This window comes from Stenella coeruleoalba (assembly GCF_951394435.1).
Source record: "Stenella coeruleoalba genome assembly, chromosome: 15".
NCBI lineage: Eukaryota > Metazoa > Chordata > Mammalia > Artiodactyla > Delphinidae > Stenella > Stenella coeruleoalba.
In genome coordinates, this window is record NC_137161.1 from 12,151,276 (window position 1) to 12,174,391 (window position 23,116).

At 41.8% G+C, this 23,116-nt stretch overlaps 1 protein-coding gene across 1 annotated transcript in view; it reads left to right on the top strand.

The window, feature by feature from the left end:
• The first annotated feature begins 206 nt into the window (after positions 1-206).
• Positions 207-23,116, top strand: part of STAU1 (staufen double-stranded RNA binding protein 1) — a 97,707-nt gene continuing 74,797 nt past the window's right edge. The window contains exon 1 of the mRNA XM_079945856.1: positions 207-226. The gene's annotated coding sequence lies outside the window, so the exon portion shown is untranslated. The remainder of the gene's footprint in view (positions 227-23,116) is intronic.

Here is a 23,116-nt window from a genome sequence, read left to right on the forward strand (position 1 = left end):
CCGCGTAATCACTGCGCTTGTGCTTACGTCACTTCCTCTTGGAGGCCGCCCTGGCCCGCCCCCTCTCGCAAACTCTCGCGGCGCGCGAGCGGCAACCTGGGGCGTGGTTTGTGTGACGAAGGCAAGGCACGGCGTTTGTGTTAAACAAAATCCGTACTCTTGGTGCTCAGAAAACGGTGGGACGGTTGGAGGCGTGTGCGAGTTGCGGAGGAGAAAGTCTAAAGAGGTGCGTGGATGAGCTCCGTATATTTATGTACAAAAAAATTGTGGAAGAAAATACACTAAACACTTAGCAGTGATTGTCTCTGGGTGGTAGAATTTTAAGCGATTTTTAGTTTCGTCTTAGGTTTTTTTCCACAGTAAACATTTACTTTCATAAAAAAAGAAAAAATTAAAAATAGGAATAGCTGGGACTTCCCTGGCGGTCCAATGGGCCGCACTTTCACTGCCCAGGGCGCGGGTTCGATCCCTGGTCGGGGAACTAAGATTCCGCAAGCCACCGCTGTGAGGCCAAAAATTAAGAATAGCTAACACTTGTATAACATTTACTCTGTGCCAAGTACTGATCTAAGCACTTCTACATGTATTAACTAATTTAATCCTTACGGCAACCCTAGCAGAAGGTACCATTACTGTCGCCATTTTACAGATAAACTAAGGCGATGGGGCTTCCCTGGTGGCGCAGTGGTTGAGAGTCCGCCTGCCAATGCAGGGGACACGGGTTCGTGCCCCGGTCCGGGAAGATCCCACATGCCGCGGAGCCTGCGCGTCCGGAGCCTGTGCTCCGCACGGGAGAGGCCACAACAGTGAGAGGCCCGCGTACCGCAAAAAAAAAAAAAAAAAACTAAGGCGCAGAGAGGTTCCCAGGGTCACAGAGCCACTTAATTACAGAGCCAAGATTATAACCGAGGCAGTGGCTCCAGGGTCCTTAAGGAAAGTAGATCTCACAGCTTACCAGGAAGTTTTCATCTCTTCTCTGCTTGTGGAAATCTCACTGAATCTTAACTTCCTAAATACCACCTCCTACCTGGAGCCTTCGTGGACTACTACCTATCCTCCTTCATAGCTGTTTGCTCCTTCCGTGTTTAACACTTTGTACTTGCAGCAGAATTGCAGTTGTGTCATAAAAGTAGGTTCAGTTGTCTATTTTTTTTTTTGCTATTTTAACTATTTTTAAGTGTACAATTCATTGGCATTAATTATATTTACAGTGTTGTGCAACCATCACTGCTATGTGTTTCCAAAACTTTTTCATGAGCTCAAGCCAAAGCCTTGTAACCATTAAGGAATAGCTAACTCCCCATTCTTCTCTCTCCCCAGTCCTGGTAAACCTCTAACCTACTTTATGTCTCTATGAAATTGCGTGTTTTAAATATTTCATGTAAGTTGAATTATACAATATTTGTCCTTTTGTGTCTGGCTTATTATACTTAGCACAGTGTTTTCAAGGTTCATCCATGTTGTAGCATGTGTCAAGTTCATTATGGTTGAATAATGTTCTGTTGTATGGATATACCACGTTTTGTTTATCCATTCATCTGTAAATAGACACTTGGGTTGTTTCCACCTTTTGCCTATTGTGAATAATGCTGCAATGAACATTGGCGTACGAGGATCTATTTGAGTCTCTGTTTTCAATTCTTTCAGGTGTATACCTAGGAGTGAAATTGCTGTGTCATGTGGTAATTCTGTGTTTAGCTTTTCGAGGAACCACCAAAATATTTTCCACAGCAGCTGTACTCTTTTTACATCAGTAATATATGAGTGTTCCAATTACTCCACTTTCTATCCTGTTCACTGCTGTATCCCTAGTGCTTAGTATATAGTAGGCATTCAGTAATTACTAGATGAATAAATGAGTGAATGAATGTCCTTATGTGTTTTTGAATCATTTTCAGACGTCCGTCAAGTCTATATGTCAATGTTTGCTCAATTCAAATAAGCCTTATGTCAGCTCTGGCTCCCTCCACTCTTCTTCCCTGAGCTCTGGAGGGCCGGAACCATGTCCAAGTCATCCTTGCACCTTGGAGCACTTGTACCTGCAAGTGCACAATCTATAGTGAAGGACCAGCATTTGAAATTTCCAATCCATTGCAGACTGGTACTTCTGTAAAATACAATAAAAATGTGTGACAAGATCAGCTTGCTAGAAAACTTTCTGAAAGCTTATTCTCAATTTCTATATTTATAATGTCCTGAGCAGGTAATGAACAGTTTACAGTTTAAGTCACACTGTCCATATTTTGAGTCACACTGCCTTGAACTCTTAGAAAACCAAGACAGCATCACATGAGATTAAAGACAAAGATGGAGGTGAACAGACTTTGTTTACTACAAAACATCAGATAAATGCCAATTGTTAGATTAATACTGTCCATTGGAACTTTTTGCAGCATTAAAATGTTTTCTATCTGTGGTATCCAATATGATGGCCACTAGCCACAAGTGGCTGTTGAGCACTTGTAATGTAGCAAGTTGAGGAATTGAATTTTCTGTTTTTATTTTAATTACAATAGCCACGTGACGGCGGCGGGAATAATTAGGAGTTTTGGATTAACATATACACACTACTATATATAAAATACATGGAGAATTCCCTGGTGGTCCAGTGGTTAGGACTCAGTGCTTTCACAGCATGGCTGAATAAATAAATAAAAATAAAAAGATTTATTCTCTTAGCAACTTTCAAATATAAAATACAGTATTATTATCTGTTGTCACCATGCTATATGTTACATCTCCATGACTTATTTTATAGCTGGACGTTTGTACCTTTTGACCACCTTCACCCATTTCACCCGCCTCTGGCAACCACCCACTGTTCTCTGACCTATGAGTTTCAGTGGGGGTTGCTTTTTTCTTTTTAGATTCCACATATAAGTGAGATAATACGGTATTTATCTTTCTCGGTCCTACTTATTTCACTTAGCATTATGCCCTCAAGGTCCATCCATGTTGTTGCATATGGCAAGATTTCCTTCTTTTTTATGGCTGAATAATATTTCATTATGTATAAATACCACATTTTCTTTATCCATTCATCCATTGATGGACACTTAGGTTGCTTCCATGTGTTGACTATTGTTAATAATGCTGCTATGAATATGGGGGGGTTCAGATACGGTTTTGAGTTAGTATTTTCATTTCCTTTGGATAGATACCCAGAAGTGGAATTGCTGGATCATATGGTAGTTGTATTTTTAATATTTTGAGGCATCTTCATACTGTTTTCCATAGCGGCTGCACCAATTTACATTCCCACCAACAGTGCACAAGCATTCCTTTTTCTCCACATCTTCAGCAACACCTATTTCTTGCCTTCTTGATGATAGCCATTCTAACAGGTGTTAGGTGATATCACCTTTTGGTTTTGATTTGCATTTCCCTGATGATTAATGATGTTGAACACCTTTTCATGTAACCATTGGCCATCTGTATGTCTTCTTTGGAAAAATGTCTATTTGGATCCTCTGCCCATTTTTTAAATCAGATTTTCTGGGGTTTTTGGTATTGAATTGTATGAGTTCTCTATATATTTTGGATATTAATTAGTCCCTTATCGGATATGTGATTTGCAAATATTTTCCCACATTTGGTAGGTTGCTTTTTGATTTTGTTGATGTTTTTCTTTGCTGTGCAGAGGCTTTTTAGTTTGATGTAGTCCCACATGTTTATTTTTGCTTTTATTGCCTTTGCTTTTAGTGTCAAATCAAAAAATCATCACCAAGACTGATGTCAAGGAGCTTATTGCCTGTGTTTTCTTGTAGAGGTTTTATGGTTTCAGGTCTTACATTCAAGGCTTTTTTGAGTTAATTTTGAGTTAATACTTGTGTATGGTGTGAGGTAGTGGTCCAGTTTCATTCATCTGCATGTTGCTGTTCAGTTTTCCCAACAGTGTTTATTGAAGAGACTGTCCCATCCCCGCTGTATATTCTTGGCTCCATTGTCGTAAATTAATTGACCATATATATGTCGGTTTATTTCTGGGCCCTCTATTCTGTTCCATTGATCTATGTGTCTTTTTAAAATATGAATACCATACTGGTTTGATTACTATAGCTTTGTAATATAGTTTAAAACCAGGAAGCATGATGCCTCCAACTTTGTTCTTCTTTCTCAAGATTGCTTTGGCTATTTGAGGGGTCTTAAACAATTCTTTACATTAAATTTTCTCTGTTAAAATAACTAGTATAGGACTAGTGGTGGTGGTGCAGTGGTTAAGAATCTGCCTGCCAATGCAGGGGACACAGGTTTGAGCCCTGGTCCAGGAAGATCACACATTGCTGCGGAGCAACTAAGCTCGTGTGCCACAACTACTGAGCCTGCACTCTAGAGCCCACATGCCACAACTACTGAGCCCTTGTGCCACAACTATTGAAGCCCACAAGCCTAGAGCCCATGCTCCGCCACAAGAGAAGCCACCACAATGAGAAGCCCGTGCACCACAACGAAGAGTAGTCCCCGCTCGCCGCAACTAGAGAAAGCCCACGCGCAGCAACGAAGACCCAACGCAGCCAAAAATAAATAAATTAAATATATATATATATATATTCAGACAAGTGTACACAGTCATATGTACATCAAAACACTGTTTACAACGGTAAAAAGTTGTAAATGACCCTACTGTGTAACAATAAAGAAATAGTTCACTCAGTTGTGGTACATTTTTACAAGGGAATACTGTAGCCATTAAAAAATATGTAGCTCCGTTTATGCTAACATAGAATAATATCTAAGATACAGTAAGAAAGCAGATTATAAAACAACATGTATGGTAAGATTCCATTTTTATGTCTGGAATATGGGGAAGTTATTAAGAAAACGGTTGGTATTTTGTGCTTTTTGCTGCTGTGGACTCACCAAGAGGGGGCAATGGGATTTTAGGCCCACCAAGAAAGGCTAAACTGAAGAGAAACAGCGGAGAAAGCAATGGAGGTGTGTGGCTTCAGGGTTGTGAGAGGAGTGTGGCCTAATGTTTATGTTGGGTTATAGGTTTTCTAAAATGGGAAAGAGGTGGAAGCTCCTGCTTTGGGTTGAAGACGGACAACTAATCCAATCCCAGAAAGTTGTTTATTGGTCATTGTGATGGTTAACTGTATGTGTCAACTTGACTGGGCCACAAGATGTCCAGATATCTGATCAAACATTCTAGGTGGTTCTGTGAGAGTGTTTTGGGGTGAGATTAAGGTAAATGACTAGACTGAGTAAAGCAGATTATCCTCCATAAGGAGCCTAATCCAATCCGTTGAAGGTGTGAATAGAACAAAAGACTGACCCCTGTGTGAGAGAGAATTCTTCCTGCCTCAGGGCATTTGTCAGACTGGAACTGGAATTCTCGTGATTCCAAAACAATTTGCAGCCTTCGGACTCAAACTGGGACATTGGCTCTACAGATTTTGGACTTGCCAGACACATAATTGCATGAACCAATTCTTTACAATCTCTATCTCTACCTCTCCCATTCTTCCTCTGTCTCTGTCTCTTTCTGTATCTCTATAGCCATATAGGTATCTCTAGGTGGATGGGTGGATTGATAGGAAGGAAGGAAGGGAAGAAAGGAAGGAGGGAAAGAAGGAAGGAAGGAAGGAAAGAAAAAGAAAGAAAAAGAAGGAAGGAAGGGAGGGAGGGAGGGAAGAAAAAGAAAGGAAAAGAAAATCTTCAGACCTGAAGGCTACATCCAGAAACAATGGCCAAATTACTTTGTAAATCTCCTTTGACTGAGATACCACTGAAGCCACTGCTGTTTCCAGACATCATGATTTGTCCTCTGACTAAAGAACCAGAGATCCCTGCTGCCTCCGAAGTTGAGAGTCTCTTCTGCCATGCTGGCTGCAGTGGATTCTGACTGGCTGTCTGCTTCCCATGGAAGACGGGCACTGATCCTCTGATTGGCGGAGCTTAGGTCACAAGCCTGTACTCCAGATGCAGGGATCTTGAAAAAGTGATGATCTAGTCTCCATCTTAGATAGGCATGAATTGATGAGGTGGAATACTCCCGAACATTGGGAGGGGAAGGAATCCAAGGATGTTGAGCAGCCGTAAAGAATAACAGACATTCACTACAGGAAGGCTGGAAGGACAGAGAGTGGTGAATTTCTGAGTATTCAAGACCTACATCTCTCATGCTCCCAGTGCCCTGCAAAGCAGCAAGTTCCTTGATTGGGGTCTCTGCATGGCCAGGCTTTGCACAGAGGAAGTGGATGTTGAGAGCAGAGCCATCTAACTTTTTTGGGACTTGGTCTGGACTTGGTCTCTGAGCAAATCAGCAGTGATCATGAGCAGAAAACTAAATTGGGCCTTCCCCACTTTTCTTGTATTATGGGAACCTGGGCTGGTGGGTTGGTTGGTTGGTTGGTTGGTTTTGCATGATTCCAAGTGATGGGAAAGAGCCCCCCAAAAGAGCTGACATTGGATTTACCGACAAACTTGGTGAATGGAGACTGAATCAAATAAATTCAACACTGAGTTCTCTTTTGAATAAAAGGGCAAGTAGGGTGGTTTCACAAAGTCATCAGGAACCCAGGCTCCTTCCACCCTTTTGTTCCATATCATCATCACGTGGCTTCCACCACACTGTCCAAAATAGCTGCTAAACCTCCAGCCATCAGGCCTCATTCCAGCAAGCAGGAAGGAAGGGGCAGGGAAAGAAAAACACATATCCTACCCTTAATCACACTTCTAGGACTTCTGCTTCCATCCCATTGACCAGAACTTAGTCTGTGGGCATACCTACCTGCAAAGAAACTGGGAAATATAGGTTTTATCCTGAGCAGCCATATGCCCAACTAAAATTCAATGGAAGAAATGGATAACAGCTACTGGAGGCAACAGGAAATCTGTTACAGTCAAGAGGTACATACACCAAAATTTATCTCTGGAAAGGGGGTAAAATTATGGGTGATTTTTAGTTACTTCTTTATAGTTTTCCATAATACTTGATTTTTTAAAAACTGACCATATATTTGTAATCAGAGGGGAGGGGGAAGCATTGTCACTCTTTTCAGTTTGAGGGGGAAATACAATATGAGTAAAAGAAATGGTAAAAATGAAACAGGAGGGAAGAGGCCAGGGCACAACCTTTAAAAGAATGACATAGCCATAGGACATGACAAAAACTGGTTAGAACTAACTACACCCAAGATGGTGGAAGATTTGACTTCCAGTAGACCTTGAGCCTCATTATATGCTCATTGTAATACATTCGCTAAATGACACACCCACCAGTGCCATGACAGTTCAGGGCTAACCATAAAAGGCCAAAAATTGGGTGGTGGCTGAATTCCCGGAAATCCCCACTACCCTGCCACCCAAAAATAGTTGGACTAATCCTCCCACTCATTAGTCTATGAAATTACCCAGCCTATAAAAACTAAACACGCCATATTTCCGGGCCTCTCGCCTTCTGAGATGGCCCGTACTCTATGGAGTATGTTTCTCTCTAAATAAATGCACTTTTTGCCTGTCACTTTGTCTCTCACTGAATTTTCTCTGCGTTGTGACATCAAGACCCTGAGCTTCATTAAGTCCTGAGACTAGTTGTGTGACTTCAATTAAAAGACCGTGGGGGGCTTCCCTGGTGACGCAGTGGTTGAGAGTCTGCCTGCCGATGCAGGGGACACGGGTTCGTGCCCCGGTCCGGGAAGATCCCACGTGCCGCGGAGCGTCTGGGCCCGTGAGCCATGGCCGCTGAGCCTGCGTGTCCGGAGCCTGTGCTCCGCAGCGGGAGAGGCCACAACAGTGAGAGGCCCGCATACCACACACACACACACAAAAACAAACAAAAAAGACCGTGGGTTCGGGCTTCCCTGGTGGCGCAGTGGTTGGGAATCCGCCTGCCAATGCAGGGGACACGGGTTCAACCCTGGTCCGGGAAGATCCCACATGCCGCGGAGCGACTAAGCCCGTACGCCACAACTACTGAGCCTGCACTCTAGAGGCTGCGAGCCACAACTGCTAAGCCCACATGCTACAACTACTGAAGCCCGTGCACCTAGAGCCTGTGCTCAACAACAAGAGAAGCCACCGCAACGAGAAGCCTGTGCACCGCAACAAAGAGTAGCTCCCGCTTGCCGCAACTAGAGAAAGCCCGCGTGCAGCAACAAAGACCCAATGCAGCCCCAAAAATTAATTAATTAAAAAAAAAAAAAAAAGACCGTGGGTTTAAGTCCCAATCAGGGTTTTGGCCGGGTTCAAATCCCTGCACGTGGGTTCAAGTCCCAGCCTGAGTTGCATGGTTTCAAAGTGATACCAAGAGCTAAGGCAATTTTTAAAGAAACACATCTGCTCTCTTGTGCAGTGTTCCCAAGGAAATAAAACTTCCCTGGAAATGCTGCTTCTTTTAGCAGCCCTACTTGGCTCTCTCCACCTACAAATAAGACCTCTTCCTCCCCAGAATGCCTGGATGATCTGTTAGGACTTGTCATTGGCACGAGGAATGTTTTGTATTGACGTGTGTCTACTTGCCTTGATTCTGGAACCACCAGGCTGTGTTCCAGGAGTGCTATGCATTTCCCTGCACGTGGTGCCCCACCGGCTTAAGCTTCATTAACTATTTATTAGCCAGATCCAGGCTGCCTTCACATCTTAATTCCCTGAAATGATTTGCGATTGATAAGATCTGGGTAGATGTGGAAATCTTAACAACCTTGCCCAAGAATGAGCAAGTCCTCTGAAATCTTTGGAGGTCAAAGATGTTGGGAGCTTTGGAGATTTGCTGCACTTCCTTGTAAAATCCATCTGGACTCTCACTTCCACCCTTCCTCCTCACCATTCCCACTTAATTTATTATCTCCTCTCCAAACTAAAGTCTAAGAAGAACAGACTGGAAAAAAGGAAAAGAGATTGCTTATTTTTCTTCTTGGGGGTCTAACATCAGCCCCAGAACTTTATTTTTATTTATTTTTGGCTGCGTTGGGTCTTTGTTGCTGCGCGCGGGCTTTCTCTAGTTGCGGCAGGCGGGGGCTACTCTTCGTTTCGGTGTGCGTGCTTCTCATTGCAGTGGCTTCTCTTGTTACAGAGCACAGGCTCTAGGCTCGCGGGCTTCAGTAGTTGTGGCGCCCGGGCTTAGTTGCTCTGGGGCATGTGGAATCTTCCCAGACCAGGGATCGAACCCATGTCCCCTGCATTGGCAGGTGAATTCTTAACCACTGTGCCACCAGGGAAGGTACCCAGCCCCAGAACTCAAGCTGTATTTAGGAAAATCAAGTTTTCGCCCTCCAATTCAACGCAGAGTTTCCAACTGATTTCGTTCTCAGAGAGTCAAGGTGGATATTCTCAATAATTAGTGTTGAGCAATATTCTACTACTGAACAGTGGTACCAAACGTTTTCATTAATTCCACAACTACTTATTGAGCTCCTGCTTTGTTTCAGCCTCTGTTTTACACACTGGGGATATTGCCTTCTCATTCCTTCTCTCTCCTCTCGCCAGAGCCAGCCATTCTCGTGAGTTCGAAGTGTAACCTTCCTAATGGTGCTATCATATGCTCATTTTACAGGTGAAGAAACTGAGGCACAGAGAGATAAAGGAATTTGCCCAAGGTCACACCCTTGGTAGGTTGTAGAATCAGTACAAACTGAATAAATGAGATGAAGAAAAGGCAGGTTGATAAGAGGGACTGTCCCAAAGCTGAGAACTGAAAGTGGAGAAAGAGGCACCAAATGTCGATTTCTAAGAAATCCTCCCACAAACACCCCAGCCCTAGGCAATCACTAATCTACTTTTTGTCCCTATGGATTTGCCTCTTCTGGGCAATCGTGTAATTGTGTAATATATTGACTGGCTTCCTTCACTTAGCATGTTTTCCAGGTTCATCCATGTTGTAGCATGTATCGGTACTTCATTCTTTTATACATGGCTGAATAATATTCCATTGTATGGATATGCCAGATTTCACTTATCAGTTAATGGGCATTTGAGTTGTTTCTGTTTTTTGGCTGTCATGAATAATGCTGCTGTGAACATGTATGAGTTTTTATGTGGACATACGTGTTCAGTTCTCTTGGGTACTAGGAGCAGAATTGTTGGGTATATGTTAACTCTATGTTTAAATTCTTAAATAGCTGCCAGACTCATCAGAACAACATTGGGATCATCAGGTTGGGAAGTCTGCTCACTGTAATCACCCGTGGGCCCAGGCTTACAAAGGCTTTATCTCAACATGGGATGTGATGATTACCGCAGCAGTGAGAAGGATATATGACAACGATTGAACTGCCTCTTAGACTTTTGTCCAGAAACAATATAAATCACTTCTGTTCACATTTTACTGGTCAAATCAAGACATAGAGCCACACTCAACATCAAGGGGACAGGAAAGTACAGTCTTACCTAAAGTGCTGACAAGGAGAACTAGAGACATTTACAGAATGATGTTAATAATGGCAGCTGCGGGACTTCCCTGGCGGTCCAGTGGTTAAGACTTCTTCCAATGCAGAGGGTGCGGGTTTGATCCCTGTTTGGGGAGCTGAGATCCCAAATGCCTTGCAATCAAAATACCAAAACATAAAACAGAAGCAATATTGTAACAAATTCAATAAAGACTTTAAAAATGGTCCACATCAAAAAAAAATCTTAAAAAAAAATAACGGCAGCTGCAGTGAATGTTACATAAAAGACGTAGGGAAGGCCTCTGTGAGAAGAGGACCTTTACTCTGAGACTTGAAAGGTCAGAAAGAGCCTGTTGGAGATGATGAGGGCAAAGAGATGCTCAACGTCACTAATCATTAGGGAAATGTAAATGAAAACCACAGGCACTGTCACTTTGCATCCACTAAGATGGCTGTAATAAAAAGAGAAACTGACAATAAGAACTGTTGGCAAGAGTGTGGAGAAACTGAAACCTTCATACATATTTGGTGGGAGTATAAAATGGTGCAGCCCCTTTGGAAAACAGTTTGGCAATTCCTCACAAAGTTAAACACAGAGTTATCACATGGTCCAACAATTCCACTTCTAGCTACATACCCAAGAGAATTAAAAACATCTATCCACACAAAAACCTGTAAATGGATGTTCATAGAAGCCTTAATTCATAATAGCCCCAAATGGACACAACCCAAATGTCCATCACCTGATGAATAAATAAGCAAAATGTGGTAAATATATCCATACAATGGAATACTAGTCATCAACAAGAAGGAGTGAAGTACTGATGCATGCTACAACATGGATGAACCTGGAAAACATTATGCTAAGTGAAAGGAGCCACCAAATATTTTATGATTCTGTTTGTATGAAAGGTCCAGAATAGGCAAATGCATAGAGACAGAAGGTAGATTAGTGTTTGCCAGTGGCTGGGAAGAGGGATGAACAGAGAGTGACTGCTAATGAGTACAGTGTTTGTTTTGGGGTGATGAAAATGTCTGGAATTAGAAAGCTATGAGTATACTAAAAACTCCTGAATTGTACACTTTAAAAGTGTGAACTGTTTTTTAAAAAGGTGAGTTTTATGGTATGTGGATTACATCTCAATTTAAAAAAAGTAACAGGGACTTCCCTGGCAGTCCAGTGGTTAGGACTCGGCACTTCCACTGCTGGGGGCACAAGTTCGATCCCTGGTTGGGGAGCTAAGACCCTGCACACTGCATGGCGAGGCCAAAAAAAAAAAGTAACAGATTAAACCCATTGAATAAAAGAGAAAAATAAAGAAATTGAAGTCTGTACAAACTACTGTTCATAAAATAAGTTATAAGGATATATTGTACAGCACAGGGACTATAGCAAATATTTTATACTAACTATAAATGGAGTATAATCTTTAAAAATTGTGAATCACTATGTTTCACACCTGAAACCTATAATATTGTACATCAACTATACCTCAATGGAAAAAAAAATTTTCTGATAAGGAATAACATATTTACCTAATTTCAAAGTGCCTCTCCACAAAATACTTAATAAGAAGAAAAAAAGAGTAACTATACAGATGTGAAGCCCAGCAGATGCCACCTTAATCAAGTGATCAGAGTGAACATGATCAGCAAGGGGACAAATCGCAGTCACATGTCACCTGGTAAGATGCAATGAGAAAACACCATTAGCAGTGTTTGATTTTCCTGCCAAAAACCTGAATCGAATCATGAGGAAACCTCAGTTAAACCCAGATGGAGGAACGTGCCCCAAATAGTTGCCCTGAAATCTTCAAAAGTGTCAAGGACGAGAAAGTTGAGGAAAGACTGAAGAACTGTTCCAGACTGAAAGAAATAGAACAATCTGAATGCAAAGATCTTTTTGCTGGAAGTTACATTGTTGGGTGAATTGGCAAACCTGAAAGGTGTGTGAGGGTTAGATGATAGCCCTGTATCATAATTATTTTATTTGGATGTGTGTATCACATAGAAGAAAGTCCTTGTTGTAGGAAATACGCACTGAAGTGTTTGGGGATGACGAGGTATCAAGTCAGCATTTACTCTCAAATGGTTCAGGACAAAAAAAAAAGATCCAAACCATATTCACAACTTTTTTTGCTTGTAGATCCGAGGTTGTTTTTAAAAACGAATACACCAGGACTCCCCTGGTGGTGCAGTGGTTAAGAATCCACCTGCCAATGCAGGGGATGCGGGTTCGAACACTGGTCTGGGAAGATCCCACATGCCACGGAGCAACTGAGCCTGTGTGCCGTAACTACTGTGCTCTAGAGTCAGCGAGCCACAACTACTGAGCCCTCGTGCCAAAACTACTGAAGCCTGCGCACCTAGAGCTCGTGCTCTGCCACAGGAGAAGCCACTGCAATGAGAAGCCCGTGCACCGCAATGAAGACCCAATGCAGCCAAAAATAAAAATAAATTTAAAAAAAATACACCAATTTCCAGTGAGGTTTCATACTTTCTCAATTAACCCAGGGACCAGGGACCAGGGATCAAACCCGTACCCCCTGCATTGGAAGTGCGGAGTCTTAACCACTGGACCTCCGGGGAAGTCCCCTCAGTTAACTTACTTTAACGTTAATCTTTTCTGCACCTTACAATCTCTTATATCTCATTGAATATAAATAATATCTACCATTTATGTGGCACAAAATTCTTTATACACGTGTGACAACATGCATGAAAAACCCTGTAATTTATTGTGTCACTTAGAGTTCAGGTTTCTGAATTCTTTTTTCTGCTTGACTAACTCAAGCAGGAAAAAGAATTTACTGGAAGAATATGGGGTATATGGCAGGCTCTGTTTTAACTGTTTCCTCCACTTAATGAAAGTGTGTTGATCTTGGGCAAATGACTTTGCTCTGTGCCTCAGTTTCTGCATCTCTAAAATGGAGGAAATTATAGTACCTACCTCATGAGATTGTTGTGGGGGTTAAATTAATTAATACATGTAAAGCACTTAAAAGAGTGCCTGACACATAGTCAGTGCTCCATAAGTGTTATTTGTGATCATTAACTGACTTGTCCAAAGAAGCCATTGAGTGGCCAGTGCAGGATTTGAACCCAAGTCCACAGGAAACAAAAACCTGAACTTGCCAGCAACCCCTTATCACAACATTAAGTGAGCCGTGATTCTCCCTCTTTTCTCGTAAACGTTGATGAAAACTGAAGGATGTTCCTTCTCCCACCCCACAAGCAGTTACTTCCTCTTGCATTCTCCTAGGGCTTATACACAAAAACTTGTCAAGCCAGCTCCACCCTTTCAGCGGCTCAGTTCCTGCCCACACCCTCCAAAAGCTTTTGCTTCACTGGTACACTTTGTTTGCCTTGGGTAATGTTATTCTTTTAAGTATGGAGGACATTTAATGTAAGTAATACTGTCCATGGTCTTTGACCTAGGCCTGCAACAGCTGCAGCTGTGAGTAACATGCTTGCTTCATGCATTGTCTATCTATCTAAGCATTATCCTTCCTTCTCATATCTGATGTATCAGGTCAGCATCTGAAAGAGTAATGCAATTCCCTGGAAGGTGTAGTATTAATCATGTTTTAAATTTTCTGATGTTTTGACATCTTAAAAAGCTTGCTGGTAGGGAAGAGGCTGCTCCTCCCAGGGCTACTCAATCCTTAGCGATAGCAGAGGACTCAGCTCAGAGCACGTCTTTCAGATACAAACCAACCAATCTCAAGTCTATAGCTCTAATCACCTCCTTATCTAACTCACTCATCAAGCCAATATTTCCCTTGCCCTACATCATCCCAAGGCTAGGTACCAGGCAACTAGAGACCACCCCTATAGCCCAGAGCCCACTGGGATTATTCAAACTAACCAAACCTAAACGGTTTAGCCCTATTCCAATAAAGGCTCTGGCCCAGGCTTTCCCCTCTCTCCTGTCTTCTGCCACCTGACCAACCCCGGGTGCTTCCCCTGTGGTCCTGCATGGTATAGAGTGATCCCTTCTCTGGCGGACCTGTGAGTAAATAAACTTTTTCCTTGAGGAAGAGCCTCGTTCTCATTTCCACCAACTTTACCATGCTATTGCTAACATCTACATTCTTAGAACGTACTATGAATTGATTATTTTCTAAAAAATATGCTTGATTTATATATGTTGTTAAAATACTATTAATGCGTGTTAATTTTACCCAAATAAAATATATATCGTACACTGTAAAATATATATCGTACACTGTAAAATATATATCGTACAATGTAAAACACTGTTACAGTATAAAGGAAATTAGAGAAAGAGAGAAGATGACACCTGTAATCTACCATTTCAACAAAACCATCACTTTCATTTTCCAGTCCACCTTCCAACTTTGCTCCATATGCATTCCTCTCTTTATATGAGTAACAAAAATCTATTAACGATTTCTGCTAATTACAGTGTTCAGGTTTGCAAAACACTTTCATCTATCTCATTTTGAGACCTTAAAAAGACAGAAAAGGGACTTCCCTAGCAGTCCAGTGGTTAAGACTCTGCATTTCCAATGCAGGGGATGCAGGTTCGATCTCTGGTCAGGGAACTAAGATCCCACATGCTGCGGGGCAAGCAAGCCCGCACACCACAACAAAGGGTCCCTCACGCTGCAACGAGTATCCCGCATGCTGCAACAAAGATCCTGCGTGCCGTAACTAAGACCCGACGCAGCCAAATAAATAAATTTTTTTTTTTTTTTTTTTTTTTTTTTTTTTTTTTTTTTTGCAGTATGCGGGCCTCTCACTGTTGTGGCCTCTCCCGTTGCGGAGCACAGGCTCCGGACGCGCAGGCTCAGCGGCCATGGCTCACGGGCCTAGCCGCTCCGCGGCATGTAGGATCTTCCCGGACCGAGGCACGAACCTGTGTCCCCTGCATCGGCAGACGGACTCTCAACCACTGCGCCACCAGGGAAGCCCCAAATATTTTTTAAAAAAGAAAAGAATAGGAGTGATCAGAGAAATAGGATGAAAACTAGAAGAGAGTCAGGTCCAGAAGCCCAGGGAGAAGATTATTTCTAGAAGGGAGTGATGGACCACGTCCAATGCCTGTGAAAGACCGAGCAACAGATCTGAAAAGTCCATTGGACTTAGTGACCTCTTTTAATAAAGTATTAGCAAAGCTTTCAAGAAGTTTGGCTGGGAAGGGAAAGAAGAAAATGGGATAGAGCTGGAGAGCAAATGGGACTAAGGCATTTTTTGTTTGTTTGTTATGTTTTTGTCCTTTAAATAAGAGAGACTTGAGAATGCTTAAATAAAGATTGGAAGAATCTAGTTGAGAGCTAATGCTTAGATATCCAGAAGAGAAAATGAATCATTGAAAGTGTGAGGTTTATATGAAGGAGAGGAGGAGATAAGGGTTGGTTTGGATAGGAGAGACACCAACCACTCCTATGGCAACTGGAAAAAGATTGGTTCAAATGTAGATAGGGTTTTGTTTTGTTTGGGGAAGATGAATGAGTTTTTCAGTATAGACATTGGCAAAGCAGATAGATGGGTTTTGACAGGCAAGTACAGCAAAATACAAATGGTCACGAGAGTTTAGGGTGTTGGAAAGAGTGTTCTTGAAATGATGGACCATGAAATCTTGCTAAATACGGAAGGGCACAAAGAATGAAGAAAACTGTTGGAAGGGGAGAAGCTAGATAGGTAAATAGACTAGAGTCCTAATGAGCTAGAAAAACAGTCTTAGTGGCCATTGAATATGAAAGCTGGAAGGGATGTGGCCAGAATGTAGAATGATGTTTTGGATATGTTTATTTTTTATGTCAAGACCCAGTGTATGGCCATAGGATGAGTGACTGAGGAGGGAGGGAGGAGGTCGCTGGAAATGAGAAGGTCCTATAACTCAGTGACCAGGGTCTTTGATCATATGTGTGTGTGAATGTCGAGGTCACTAGGGTGGTGAGTGGAGGGGAGTTATATGAGCCAAGTACCAAAATGTGATGGATAAAGGCAGTGGGGAAGGGACAACTGGGCTATAGCTGAATTACGTCTCTCCTGGACTCCATTCTTGAATTTTCAGCTATCTATCCAATATCTCCACTTGGATGTCTAATAGATATATTCAACTTAACAGTGTGGCTAAGCCTCGAAGCAGAGGGGCCAGAAAATATAGCATTTTTTTTTTCCTGGGCACATAGTTCTTTCAAAAATAAAGTTAGGGTTCTATTGCAAAAAAGTGAGAAAATGGATATCATTAGGCAATGGTCTCTTCCACATTGTGTGGAACACTCAAATATTAACAGATATTACAACAGTGAAAATTCAGGTAGCTTTAGAAATTAAGAGAAATATCTAGAACATATAAAGAACTCTTCAAAACAAAAAGACAAATGACCCACTTAAAAAATGGGGAAAGAACTTGAATAGACTTTTCTCCAAAGACGATATACAAATGGCCAAGAAGCCCATGAAAAGATGCTCAACATCATTAGACATTAGGGAAATGCAAATCAAAACCATGGTGAGATGCCACTTCACACCCACTAGGATGGCCATAATTTAAAAAAAGGAAAATAACAATCATTGGCGAAGATGTAGAGAAATTACAACACTTGTACATTGCAGGTGGGAATGTAAAAGTGGTTCAGCTGCTGTGGAAAACAGCTTGGCAGTTCCTTGAAAACTAAACATAGAATTACCGTGTGACTTAGCAATTCCACTCCCACGTATATACCCAAAAGAACTGAAAACAGGTACTCAAAAAAAATCCTTGTACACAAATATTCATAACAGAATTATTCACAGTAGCCAAAGGTGAAAACAACCCAAACATCCACAAACAGATGACTGAATAAACAAATTGTGTTATATCCGTACAACGGAAATTTGGCTGTAAAAAGGAATGAAGGTCTACCTATACATGCTATAAGGTAGATGAGCCTTCAAAACTTTACGCTAAGTGGAAGATGTCAGGCATTAAAGGTCACACATTTTATGATTCCATTTATATGAAATATCCAGACTAGGTAAATCCATAGAAACAGAATGCAGATTGGGGGTTGCCAGAGATTTGGGGGAGGGGAGAATGGGGAGTAGCTGCTTAATGGGTACAAGGTTTCCTTTAGGAGTGGTGAAAATGTTTTGGAACTAGTTAGAGATGGCGGTTGCTCAACGTTGTGAATGTACTAAATGCCACTGAATTGTTCGCTATAAGATGGTTAATTGTACGTTATATGAACTTCACCTCAATTTAAAAAAAATTAAGGGGAAGAGTTGTAGTATTAGGAATGATAGAAAAGTCACTTATCAAGGTAGAAGCAAATTTTTATTTATTTATTTATTTATTTTTGCGGTACGCGGGCCTCTCACTGTTGTGGCCTCTCCCGTGGCGGAGCACAGGCTCCGGACGCGCAGGCTCAGCGGCCATGGCTCACGGGCCCAGCTGCTCCGCGGCCTGTGGGATCTTCCCGGACCGGGGCACAAACCCGTGTCCCCTGCATCGGCAGGCAGACTCTCAACCACTGTGCCACCAGGGAAGCCCAAGCAAAATTTTTAACTGAAAAAAGCAGTACATGATGGTTTGTATGTTCTCACTACAGCAGTAATTCAAACACAGCGCAAAGTGTAAGTACCAAATTTATTTTCTGCTATATAAATACAAGTCTATGGACTTCGCTTGTGGTCCAGTGGCTAAGACTCAGCACTCCCAATGCAGGAGGCCTGGGTTCGATCCCTGGTCAGAGAACTAGATCCCACATGCCACAACTAAAGATCATGCATGCTGCAACAAAGATCCCACGTGCCACAACGAAGATCCCGTGTGCTGCAACTAAGAGCCTGCACAGCCAAATAAAAATAAATAAATAAGTAAAAATAAATACAAGTCTATGTTAGGAAAACAGTTGTGTGCTTTTTGACAGCTCTAGAGTTTGAAAACCCAGTGATGTAGAATTTTTCCCCACCACCATCAAGAAGAAGAAAGAGAAGGAGGGGGAGAGGAGGGGGAGGAAAAGAAAGAGAGACAGAGAGAGAAATACAGGGAAGAAATAAGAGAAAATTTGGTTTCCCATCTAAGTGTAAAGTTCTAAGGAACAGATTTCCAACCCCCCATTCCCTCTGCCAGTATGAGATAGAAAACCTCTGTGTTCTGAAGGACAATGATCTCTAACCTAGAATTCTATACCCAGCCAAATTACCCATGAAATGAGAGGATAGAATGATGATATTTCCAAATATGTAATCTCTCAAAATTTTCTCTTTCTCAGAAAGAGAATGGAGCATGAGGGAGAAAGCCATTAAAAAAGAACTTGTGGAATCCAGGAAACAGGAGTTCCAGCCCAGGAAAAAGGCAAAAGGAAGGGCTAGCGCTGCAGCTTCCAGCAGGTCTAGAGAGGAATCAGTCCGAATCAGAGCAGGAGAACAGAGAGGTATGGGGTAATGTCTCCAAGACAAAAAATGAAGAAAGAAAGAAAGAGAGAAAGAGAAGAAAGAAGGAAGGAAGGATGAAAGGAAGGAAGGAAAGAAATAGGTTACCTATTTCTGATGTGTTTGAATTTATTGAGAGATTTCTATTCCTGTCAGAGACTTTGTGGGTCGACTGGTGATAAACACATAGAAAATGAAGTGTAGCCAATTTGTTGAACAGATGGGGCCTATGGGGTGTAGGCAGAAAAGAAGTTTATTCTTGGATGTAAAGTTTATTCTTTGCATGTCAAATTGTCTCTGGGAAGCCAGTTCTTCCCTCATACTCTTGGATGAAGTCTAGGGCAAATCTCACTCTCAGGTAATAAAACTCTCTCCATCACTTAAAACCCCCAGACAGTCTCAGTTCAGTAATTAAAATGTCCACTCTTACGCATTAAGCAGAATCACATGAAATTGCCATTTTTGTGAGCATAGATGGTTGAATATTAACAATTTCATTTGATTTCACTCTAATGAGTCAAAAATTCCAAATTTATTTAAAGTTAAACCATCTCCCCTTCTGCCACTTTGGACTGGTCACCTGAGGTGAGAAGAGGCCTGGGGGGCTTCTCTGTTTCCCCACCCAGGCCTTGCACCAGCCTCCTCCACTCAGGAGTCAGCCTCTGTGGAGGTGGGGTGGGCACTCTCTGACCATGGCGGGTGTTTCCAATGGACTCTACCTCTCTCAGGGTACTTTTGGCATCTGTGATGCTCAGAGATACTCCTCCACCTCTCAGCCCCCACTCTGCACTCCTCTGGATGGGTCAGGCCTCTGTCAACCTGAAGATCCCTTGATTTGATGACTGCTTACAATTCCACCTTTAGCCCCCAGGCATGCAGTCTCTTTTGACGGGGTCACCTCACACCATGGGGGAAACCTCTTAGACAAGATGCAAGCTGGTGTTTCCCCAGCACAGCCCAATCTGGTCCTCAGGACACTGTCCTGCACCCTTGAACACCACCACCCCTTCCCTCTGCCGCTATCAAAGCAGCTAACCAGCCACAGTGCCTTTCATTTATACCTCTCAGGTGTGAGTCACACACCACTTACTGTGTCACCTGAGCTTCCAGAGACACTTCAAGCTCTTCAAGAGGTCTGATGGAAGTGTCTTTCTTTAGGCTCGAAGAAAAAGCATCGTTCTCTTCCCCTTCCCATAAATTGGGCAAACTTACTGTCATCTCATCAGCAGCTCTCTCTCCAAACATTTTCTTTATAGTCCCTGGAAGTTTCAAACTTAGCCCTTTTATGCTCTTGAATGGGTAAGGGACCAAAGATAACAAAATCAGTTTTTGTGTTTTTATTTTAGTAGATTTAATTTACTTCATTTTTTAGAGCAGTTTTAGGTTCACAGCAGAATTGAGCAGAAGGTACAGAGATTTTCTGTGCATCCTCTGACCCCACAGATGCACAGCCTCCTCCAGTGTCAGCATCCCCCGCCAGAGTGGTACATTTGTTACAGTCATGAACCTACACAGACACGTTATTAACACCCAAAGTCCATAGTTTACTAGGGTTCACTCTGGGTGTTTTATATTCTGTAGGTTTGGAAAAATATATAATGGCATGTATCCACCATTATAGTGTCACGTAGAATAGTTTCACTGCCTTAAAAATCCTGTGTGCTCTGCCTATTCATCCCTCCCTCTCCCGCAAACCCCTGGCAACCATTGATCCTCTTCTAACCATCTCCATAGTTTTGCCTTTTCCAGAATGTCATAGAGTTGGAATCACACAGTATGTAGCCTTTTAAGATTGGCTTTTTTCACTTAGTAATATGCATTTAAGTTTCCTTCATGTCTTTTCATGGACTGATAGCTCATTTCTTATTAGTGTGGAATAATATTCTATTGTCTGAATGTACCACAATTAATCCATTCACCTGCTGGAGGACATCTTGATTGCTTACATGCTTTGGCAATTATAAATAAAGCTGCTAGAACCAGTTTTTAATCACCGCTTTTACAAGTCCCACCTGGGTGGACTTACTTTGGAATGGGGAAGCATCGCTTGAAACTGAGATGGAAATAGTTCTCTATTACATCCTGTTACACAAGAAAATGAAAAACCAAGGCAATTAATAACTTCAGGCAAGGAAATTTATGTAAGAAATGAAATTTAACCATACTACTCTACATACTCAGTGGTGAATACTACTTGTACAATCTTAATAATGTAAATGTTGATTGAATCAAGAATTGTGGTACAAACATATTGGAAGGATAGGAGAAGGGGAAATGTGTGTGTTGGAGGGAGTGGGAACAGGACTAAGAGAACAAAATTCTCATATACCATAGTAAGCAAGCAACAGAAGAAGTCTAAATGGGAGAATCAAGGATTATCTGTTCAGGCATGTCGTTTAGAAACATGAAGGGAGATACCAGAGAGCTGCAAGTGTTCAAAGTGAGTGGGTGGGGATGTTGTTTCATGATAAGCTTCTTAAAGCTATTTGACTCTTTAAACTATGAACACATTACTTTGATTAAGCAATTTAATTTAAAAAACTGTAATAAAACATAGAAATTATCTAGAGACTAGGTAATATTTCAATATAACAAGAGCACTTGTACTCTTCTGTTTTTTAACATCTTTATTGGAGTATAATTGCTTTACAATGGTGTGTTAGTTTCTGCTGTATAACAAAGTGAATCAGCTATACATATATCCCCATATCTCCTCCCTCTTGTGTCTGCCTCCCACCCTCCCTATCCCACCCCTCTAGGTGGACACAAAGCACCGAGCTGATCTCCCTAGCACTTACTCTCTTAACGACAAATGATTTGCATGAAGCCAAAAGTTATTTTGCGTGACCAAAATCTTTCTAATGTTACAGGGAAAATGACTCCCTTTAGCTTTCTGCTTCTAGTATAATATGAAAATACACCCTCCTATTTCCAGATAACCTTGAGATAAGCAGTGGATTCTCCTACGAGATCAATATTTAAAAATTATATCGTGAGGGATTTGTTTTTCCCACTGGGTTACTTAGTATTAAATGTGAGAAATAACCAGGTCAGCTAAGCCAAGAGGGGCTACCTTGTCGATCTATAACTAACCCATGATCACTAATTCTCACCTCACTTATCCTGGAGCCCTTAACATCCCAATGATGAAACCCTATCAGGATTTTTTAGGACAATGGGTGAGAGAAAAAGACCAAGAGAGAAAAACAGAGATATGTTCTTCATGTAACCTCCACGAGGACAGGGGCCTGTCTTGTTCGTTTTATATATTTATTTATTTATTTGTTCGTTATTTTTTAAAACTTTTTGGCTGCGCCGCGGAGCATGCGGGATCTTAGTTCCCCGACCAGAGATCGAACCGGTGCCCCTTGCAGTGGAAGCGCGGAGTCTTAACCACTGGACCGCCAGGGAAATCCCCTTCTTGTTCATTTTAGTATTCTCGGTGTCTGGCACATAGTTAATGCTCAGTAAGTATGTAAGAATCTATTGAATAAATAAATCAATGAGTGATCCTAATTCTCCACTTTTCTCAAAGTCTATGTGCATTGGAATAAAGTTATGCTATATTTACAGTTCATAGATCTGTAAAAATCAACAGGTAAGATAGCCCTTAGATAAGGATACCCCATTGGATGTTTTGTGAAACAGCCAATTACAAATACTGGAAATGTAAAATCTACCAAGTGCGTGAGGAGATACGCAAAAATGTTGACCGTAGTATTATTTATAATAACAAGAAATGGCACTAACCTAAATGTCCATCAATAGAAGCCTGGGTAAGTACAAGATGGTATACTCATTTGATGGCATACTCTATAGCAATGAAAATGAACAAGCTAGAGCTACACATGCACATATAGAGGAACCACCCAAAAATGTAACGTTGAGGGAAAAAAGCAAGTCATAGAAGAATTCAAATATTAGTATGCCATTTATATAAAGTTTTAAAATATACAAAACAATATTGTTTTAAGAAGCCTTCATTTGCAGTGTAAGTATAAAAATGCATGGAGGGCTTCCCTGGTGGCGCAGTGGTTGAGAGTCCGCCTGCCGATTCAGGGGACGCGGGTTCGTGCCCCGGTCCGGGAAGATCCCACATGCCGTGGAGCGGCTGGGCTCGTGAGCCATGGCCGCTGGGCCTGCGCGTCCGGAGCCTGTGCTCCGCAACGGGAGAGGCCACAACAGTGAGAGGCCCGCGTACCGCAAAAAAAAAAAAAAAAGCATGGAAATAAGAAATACTAAATGTTAAATGAATGAATGAATATGCTTTTTAGAATTACCAGCCCCCAAATGAAGATGTTTTCTTTAAAAAAAAAAGCATTTTATTTACTTTTAATAGGTGATTATATATGCACATTCAAAAGAATACTAAAAGGTATTTTCAGTATTTTTTCCACCTC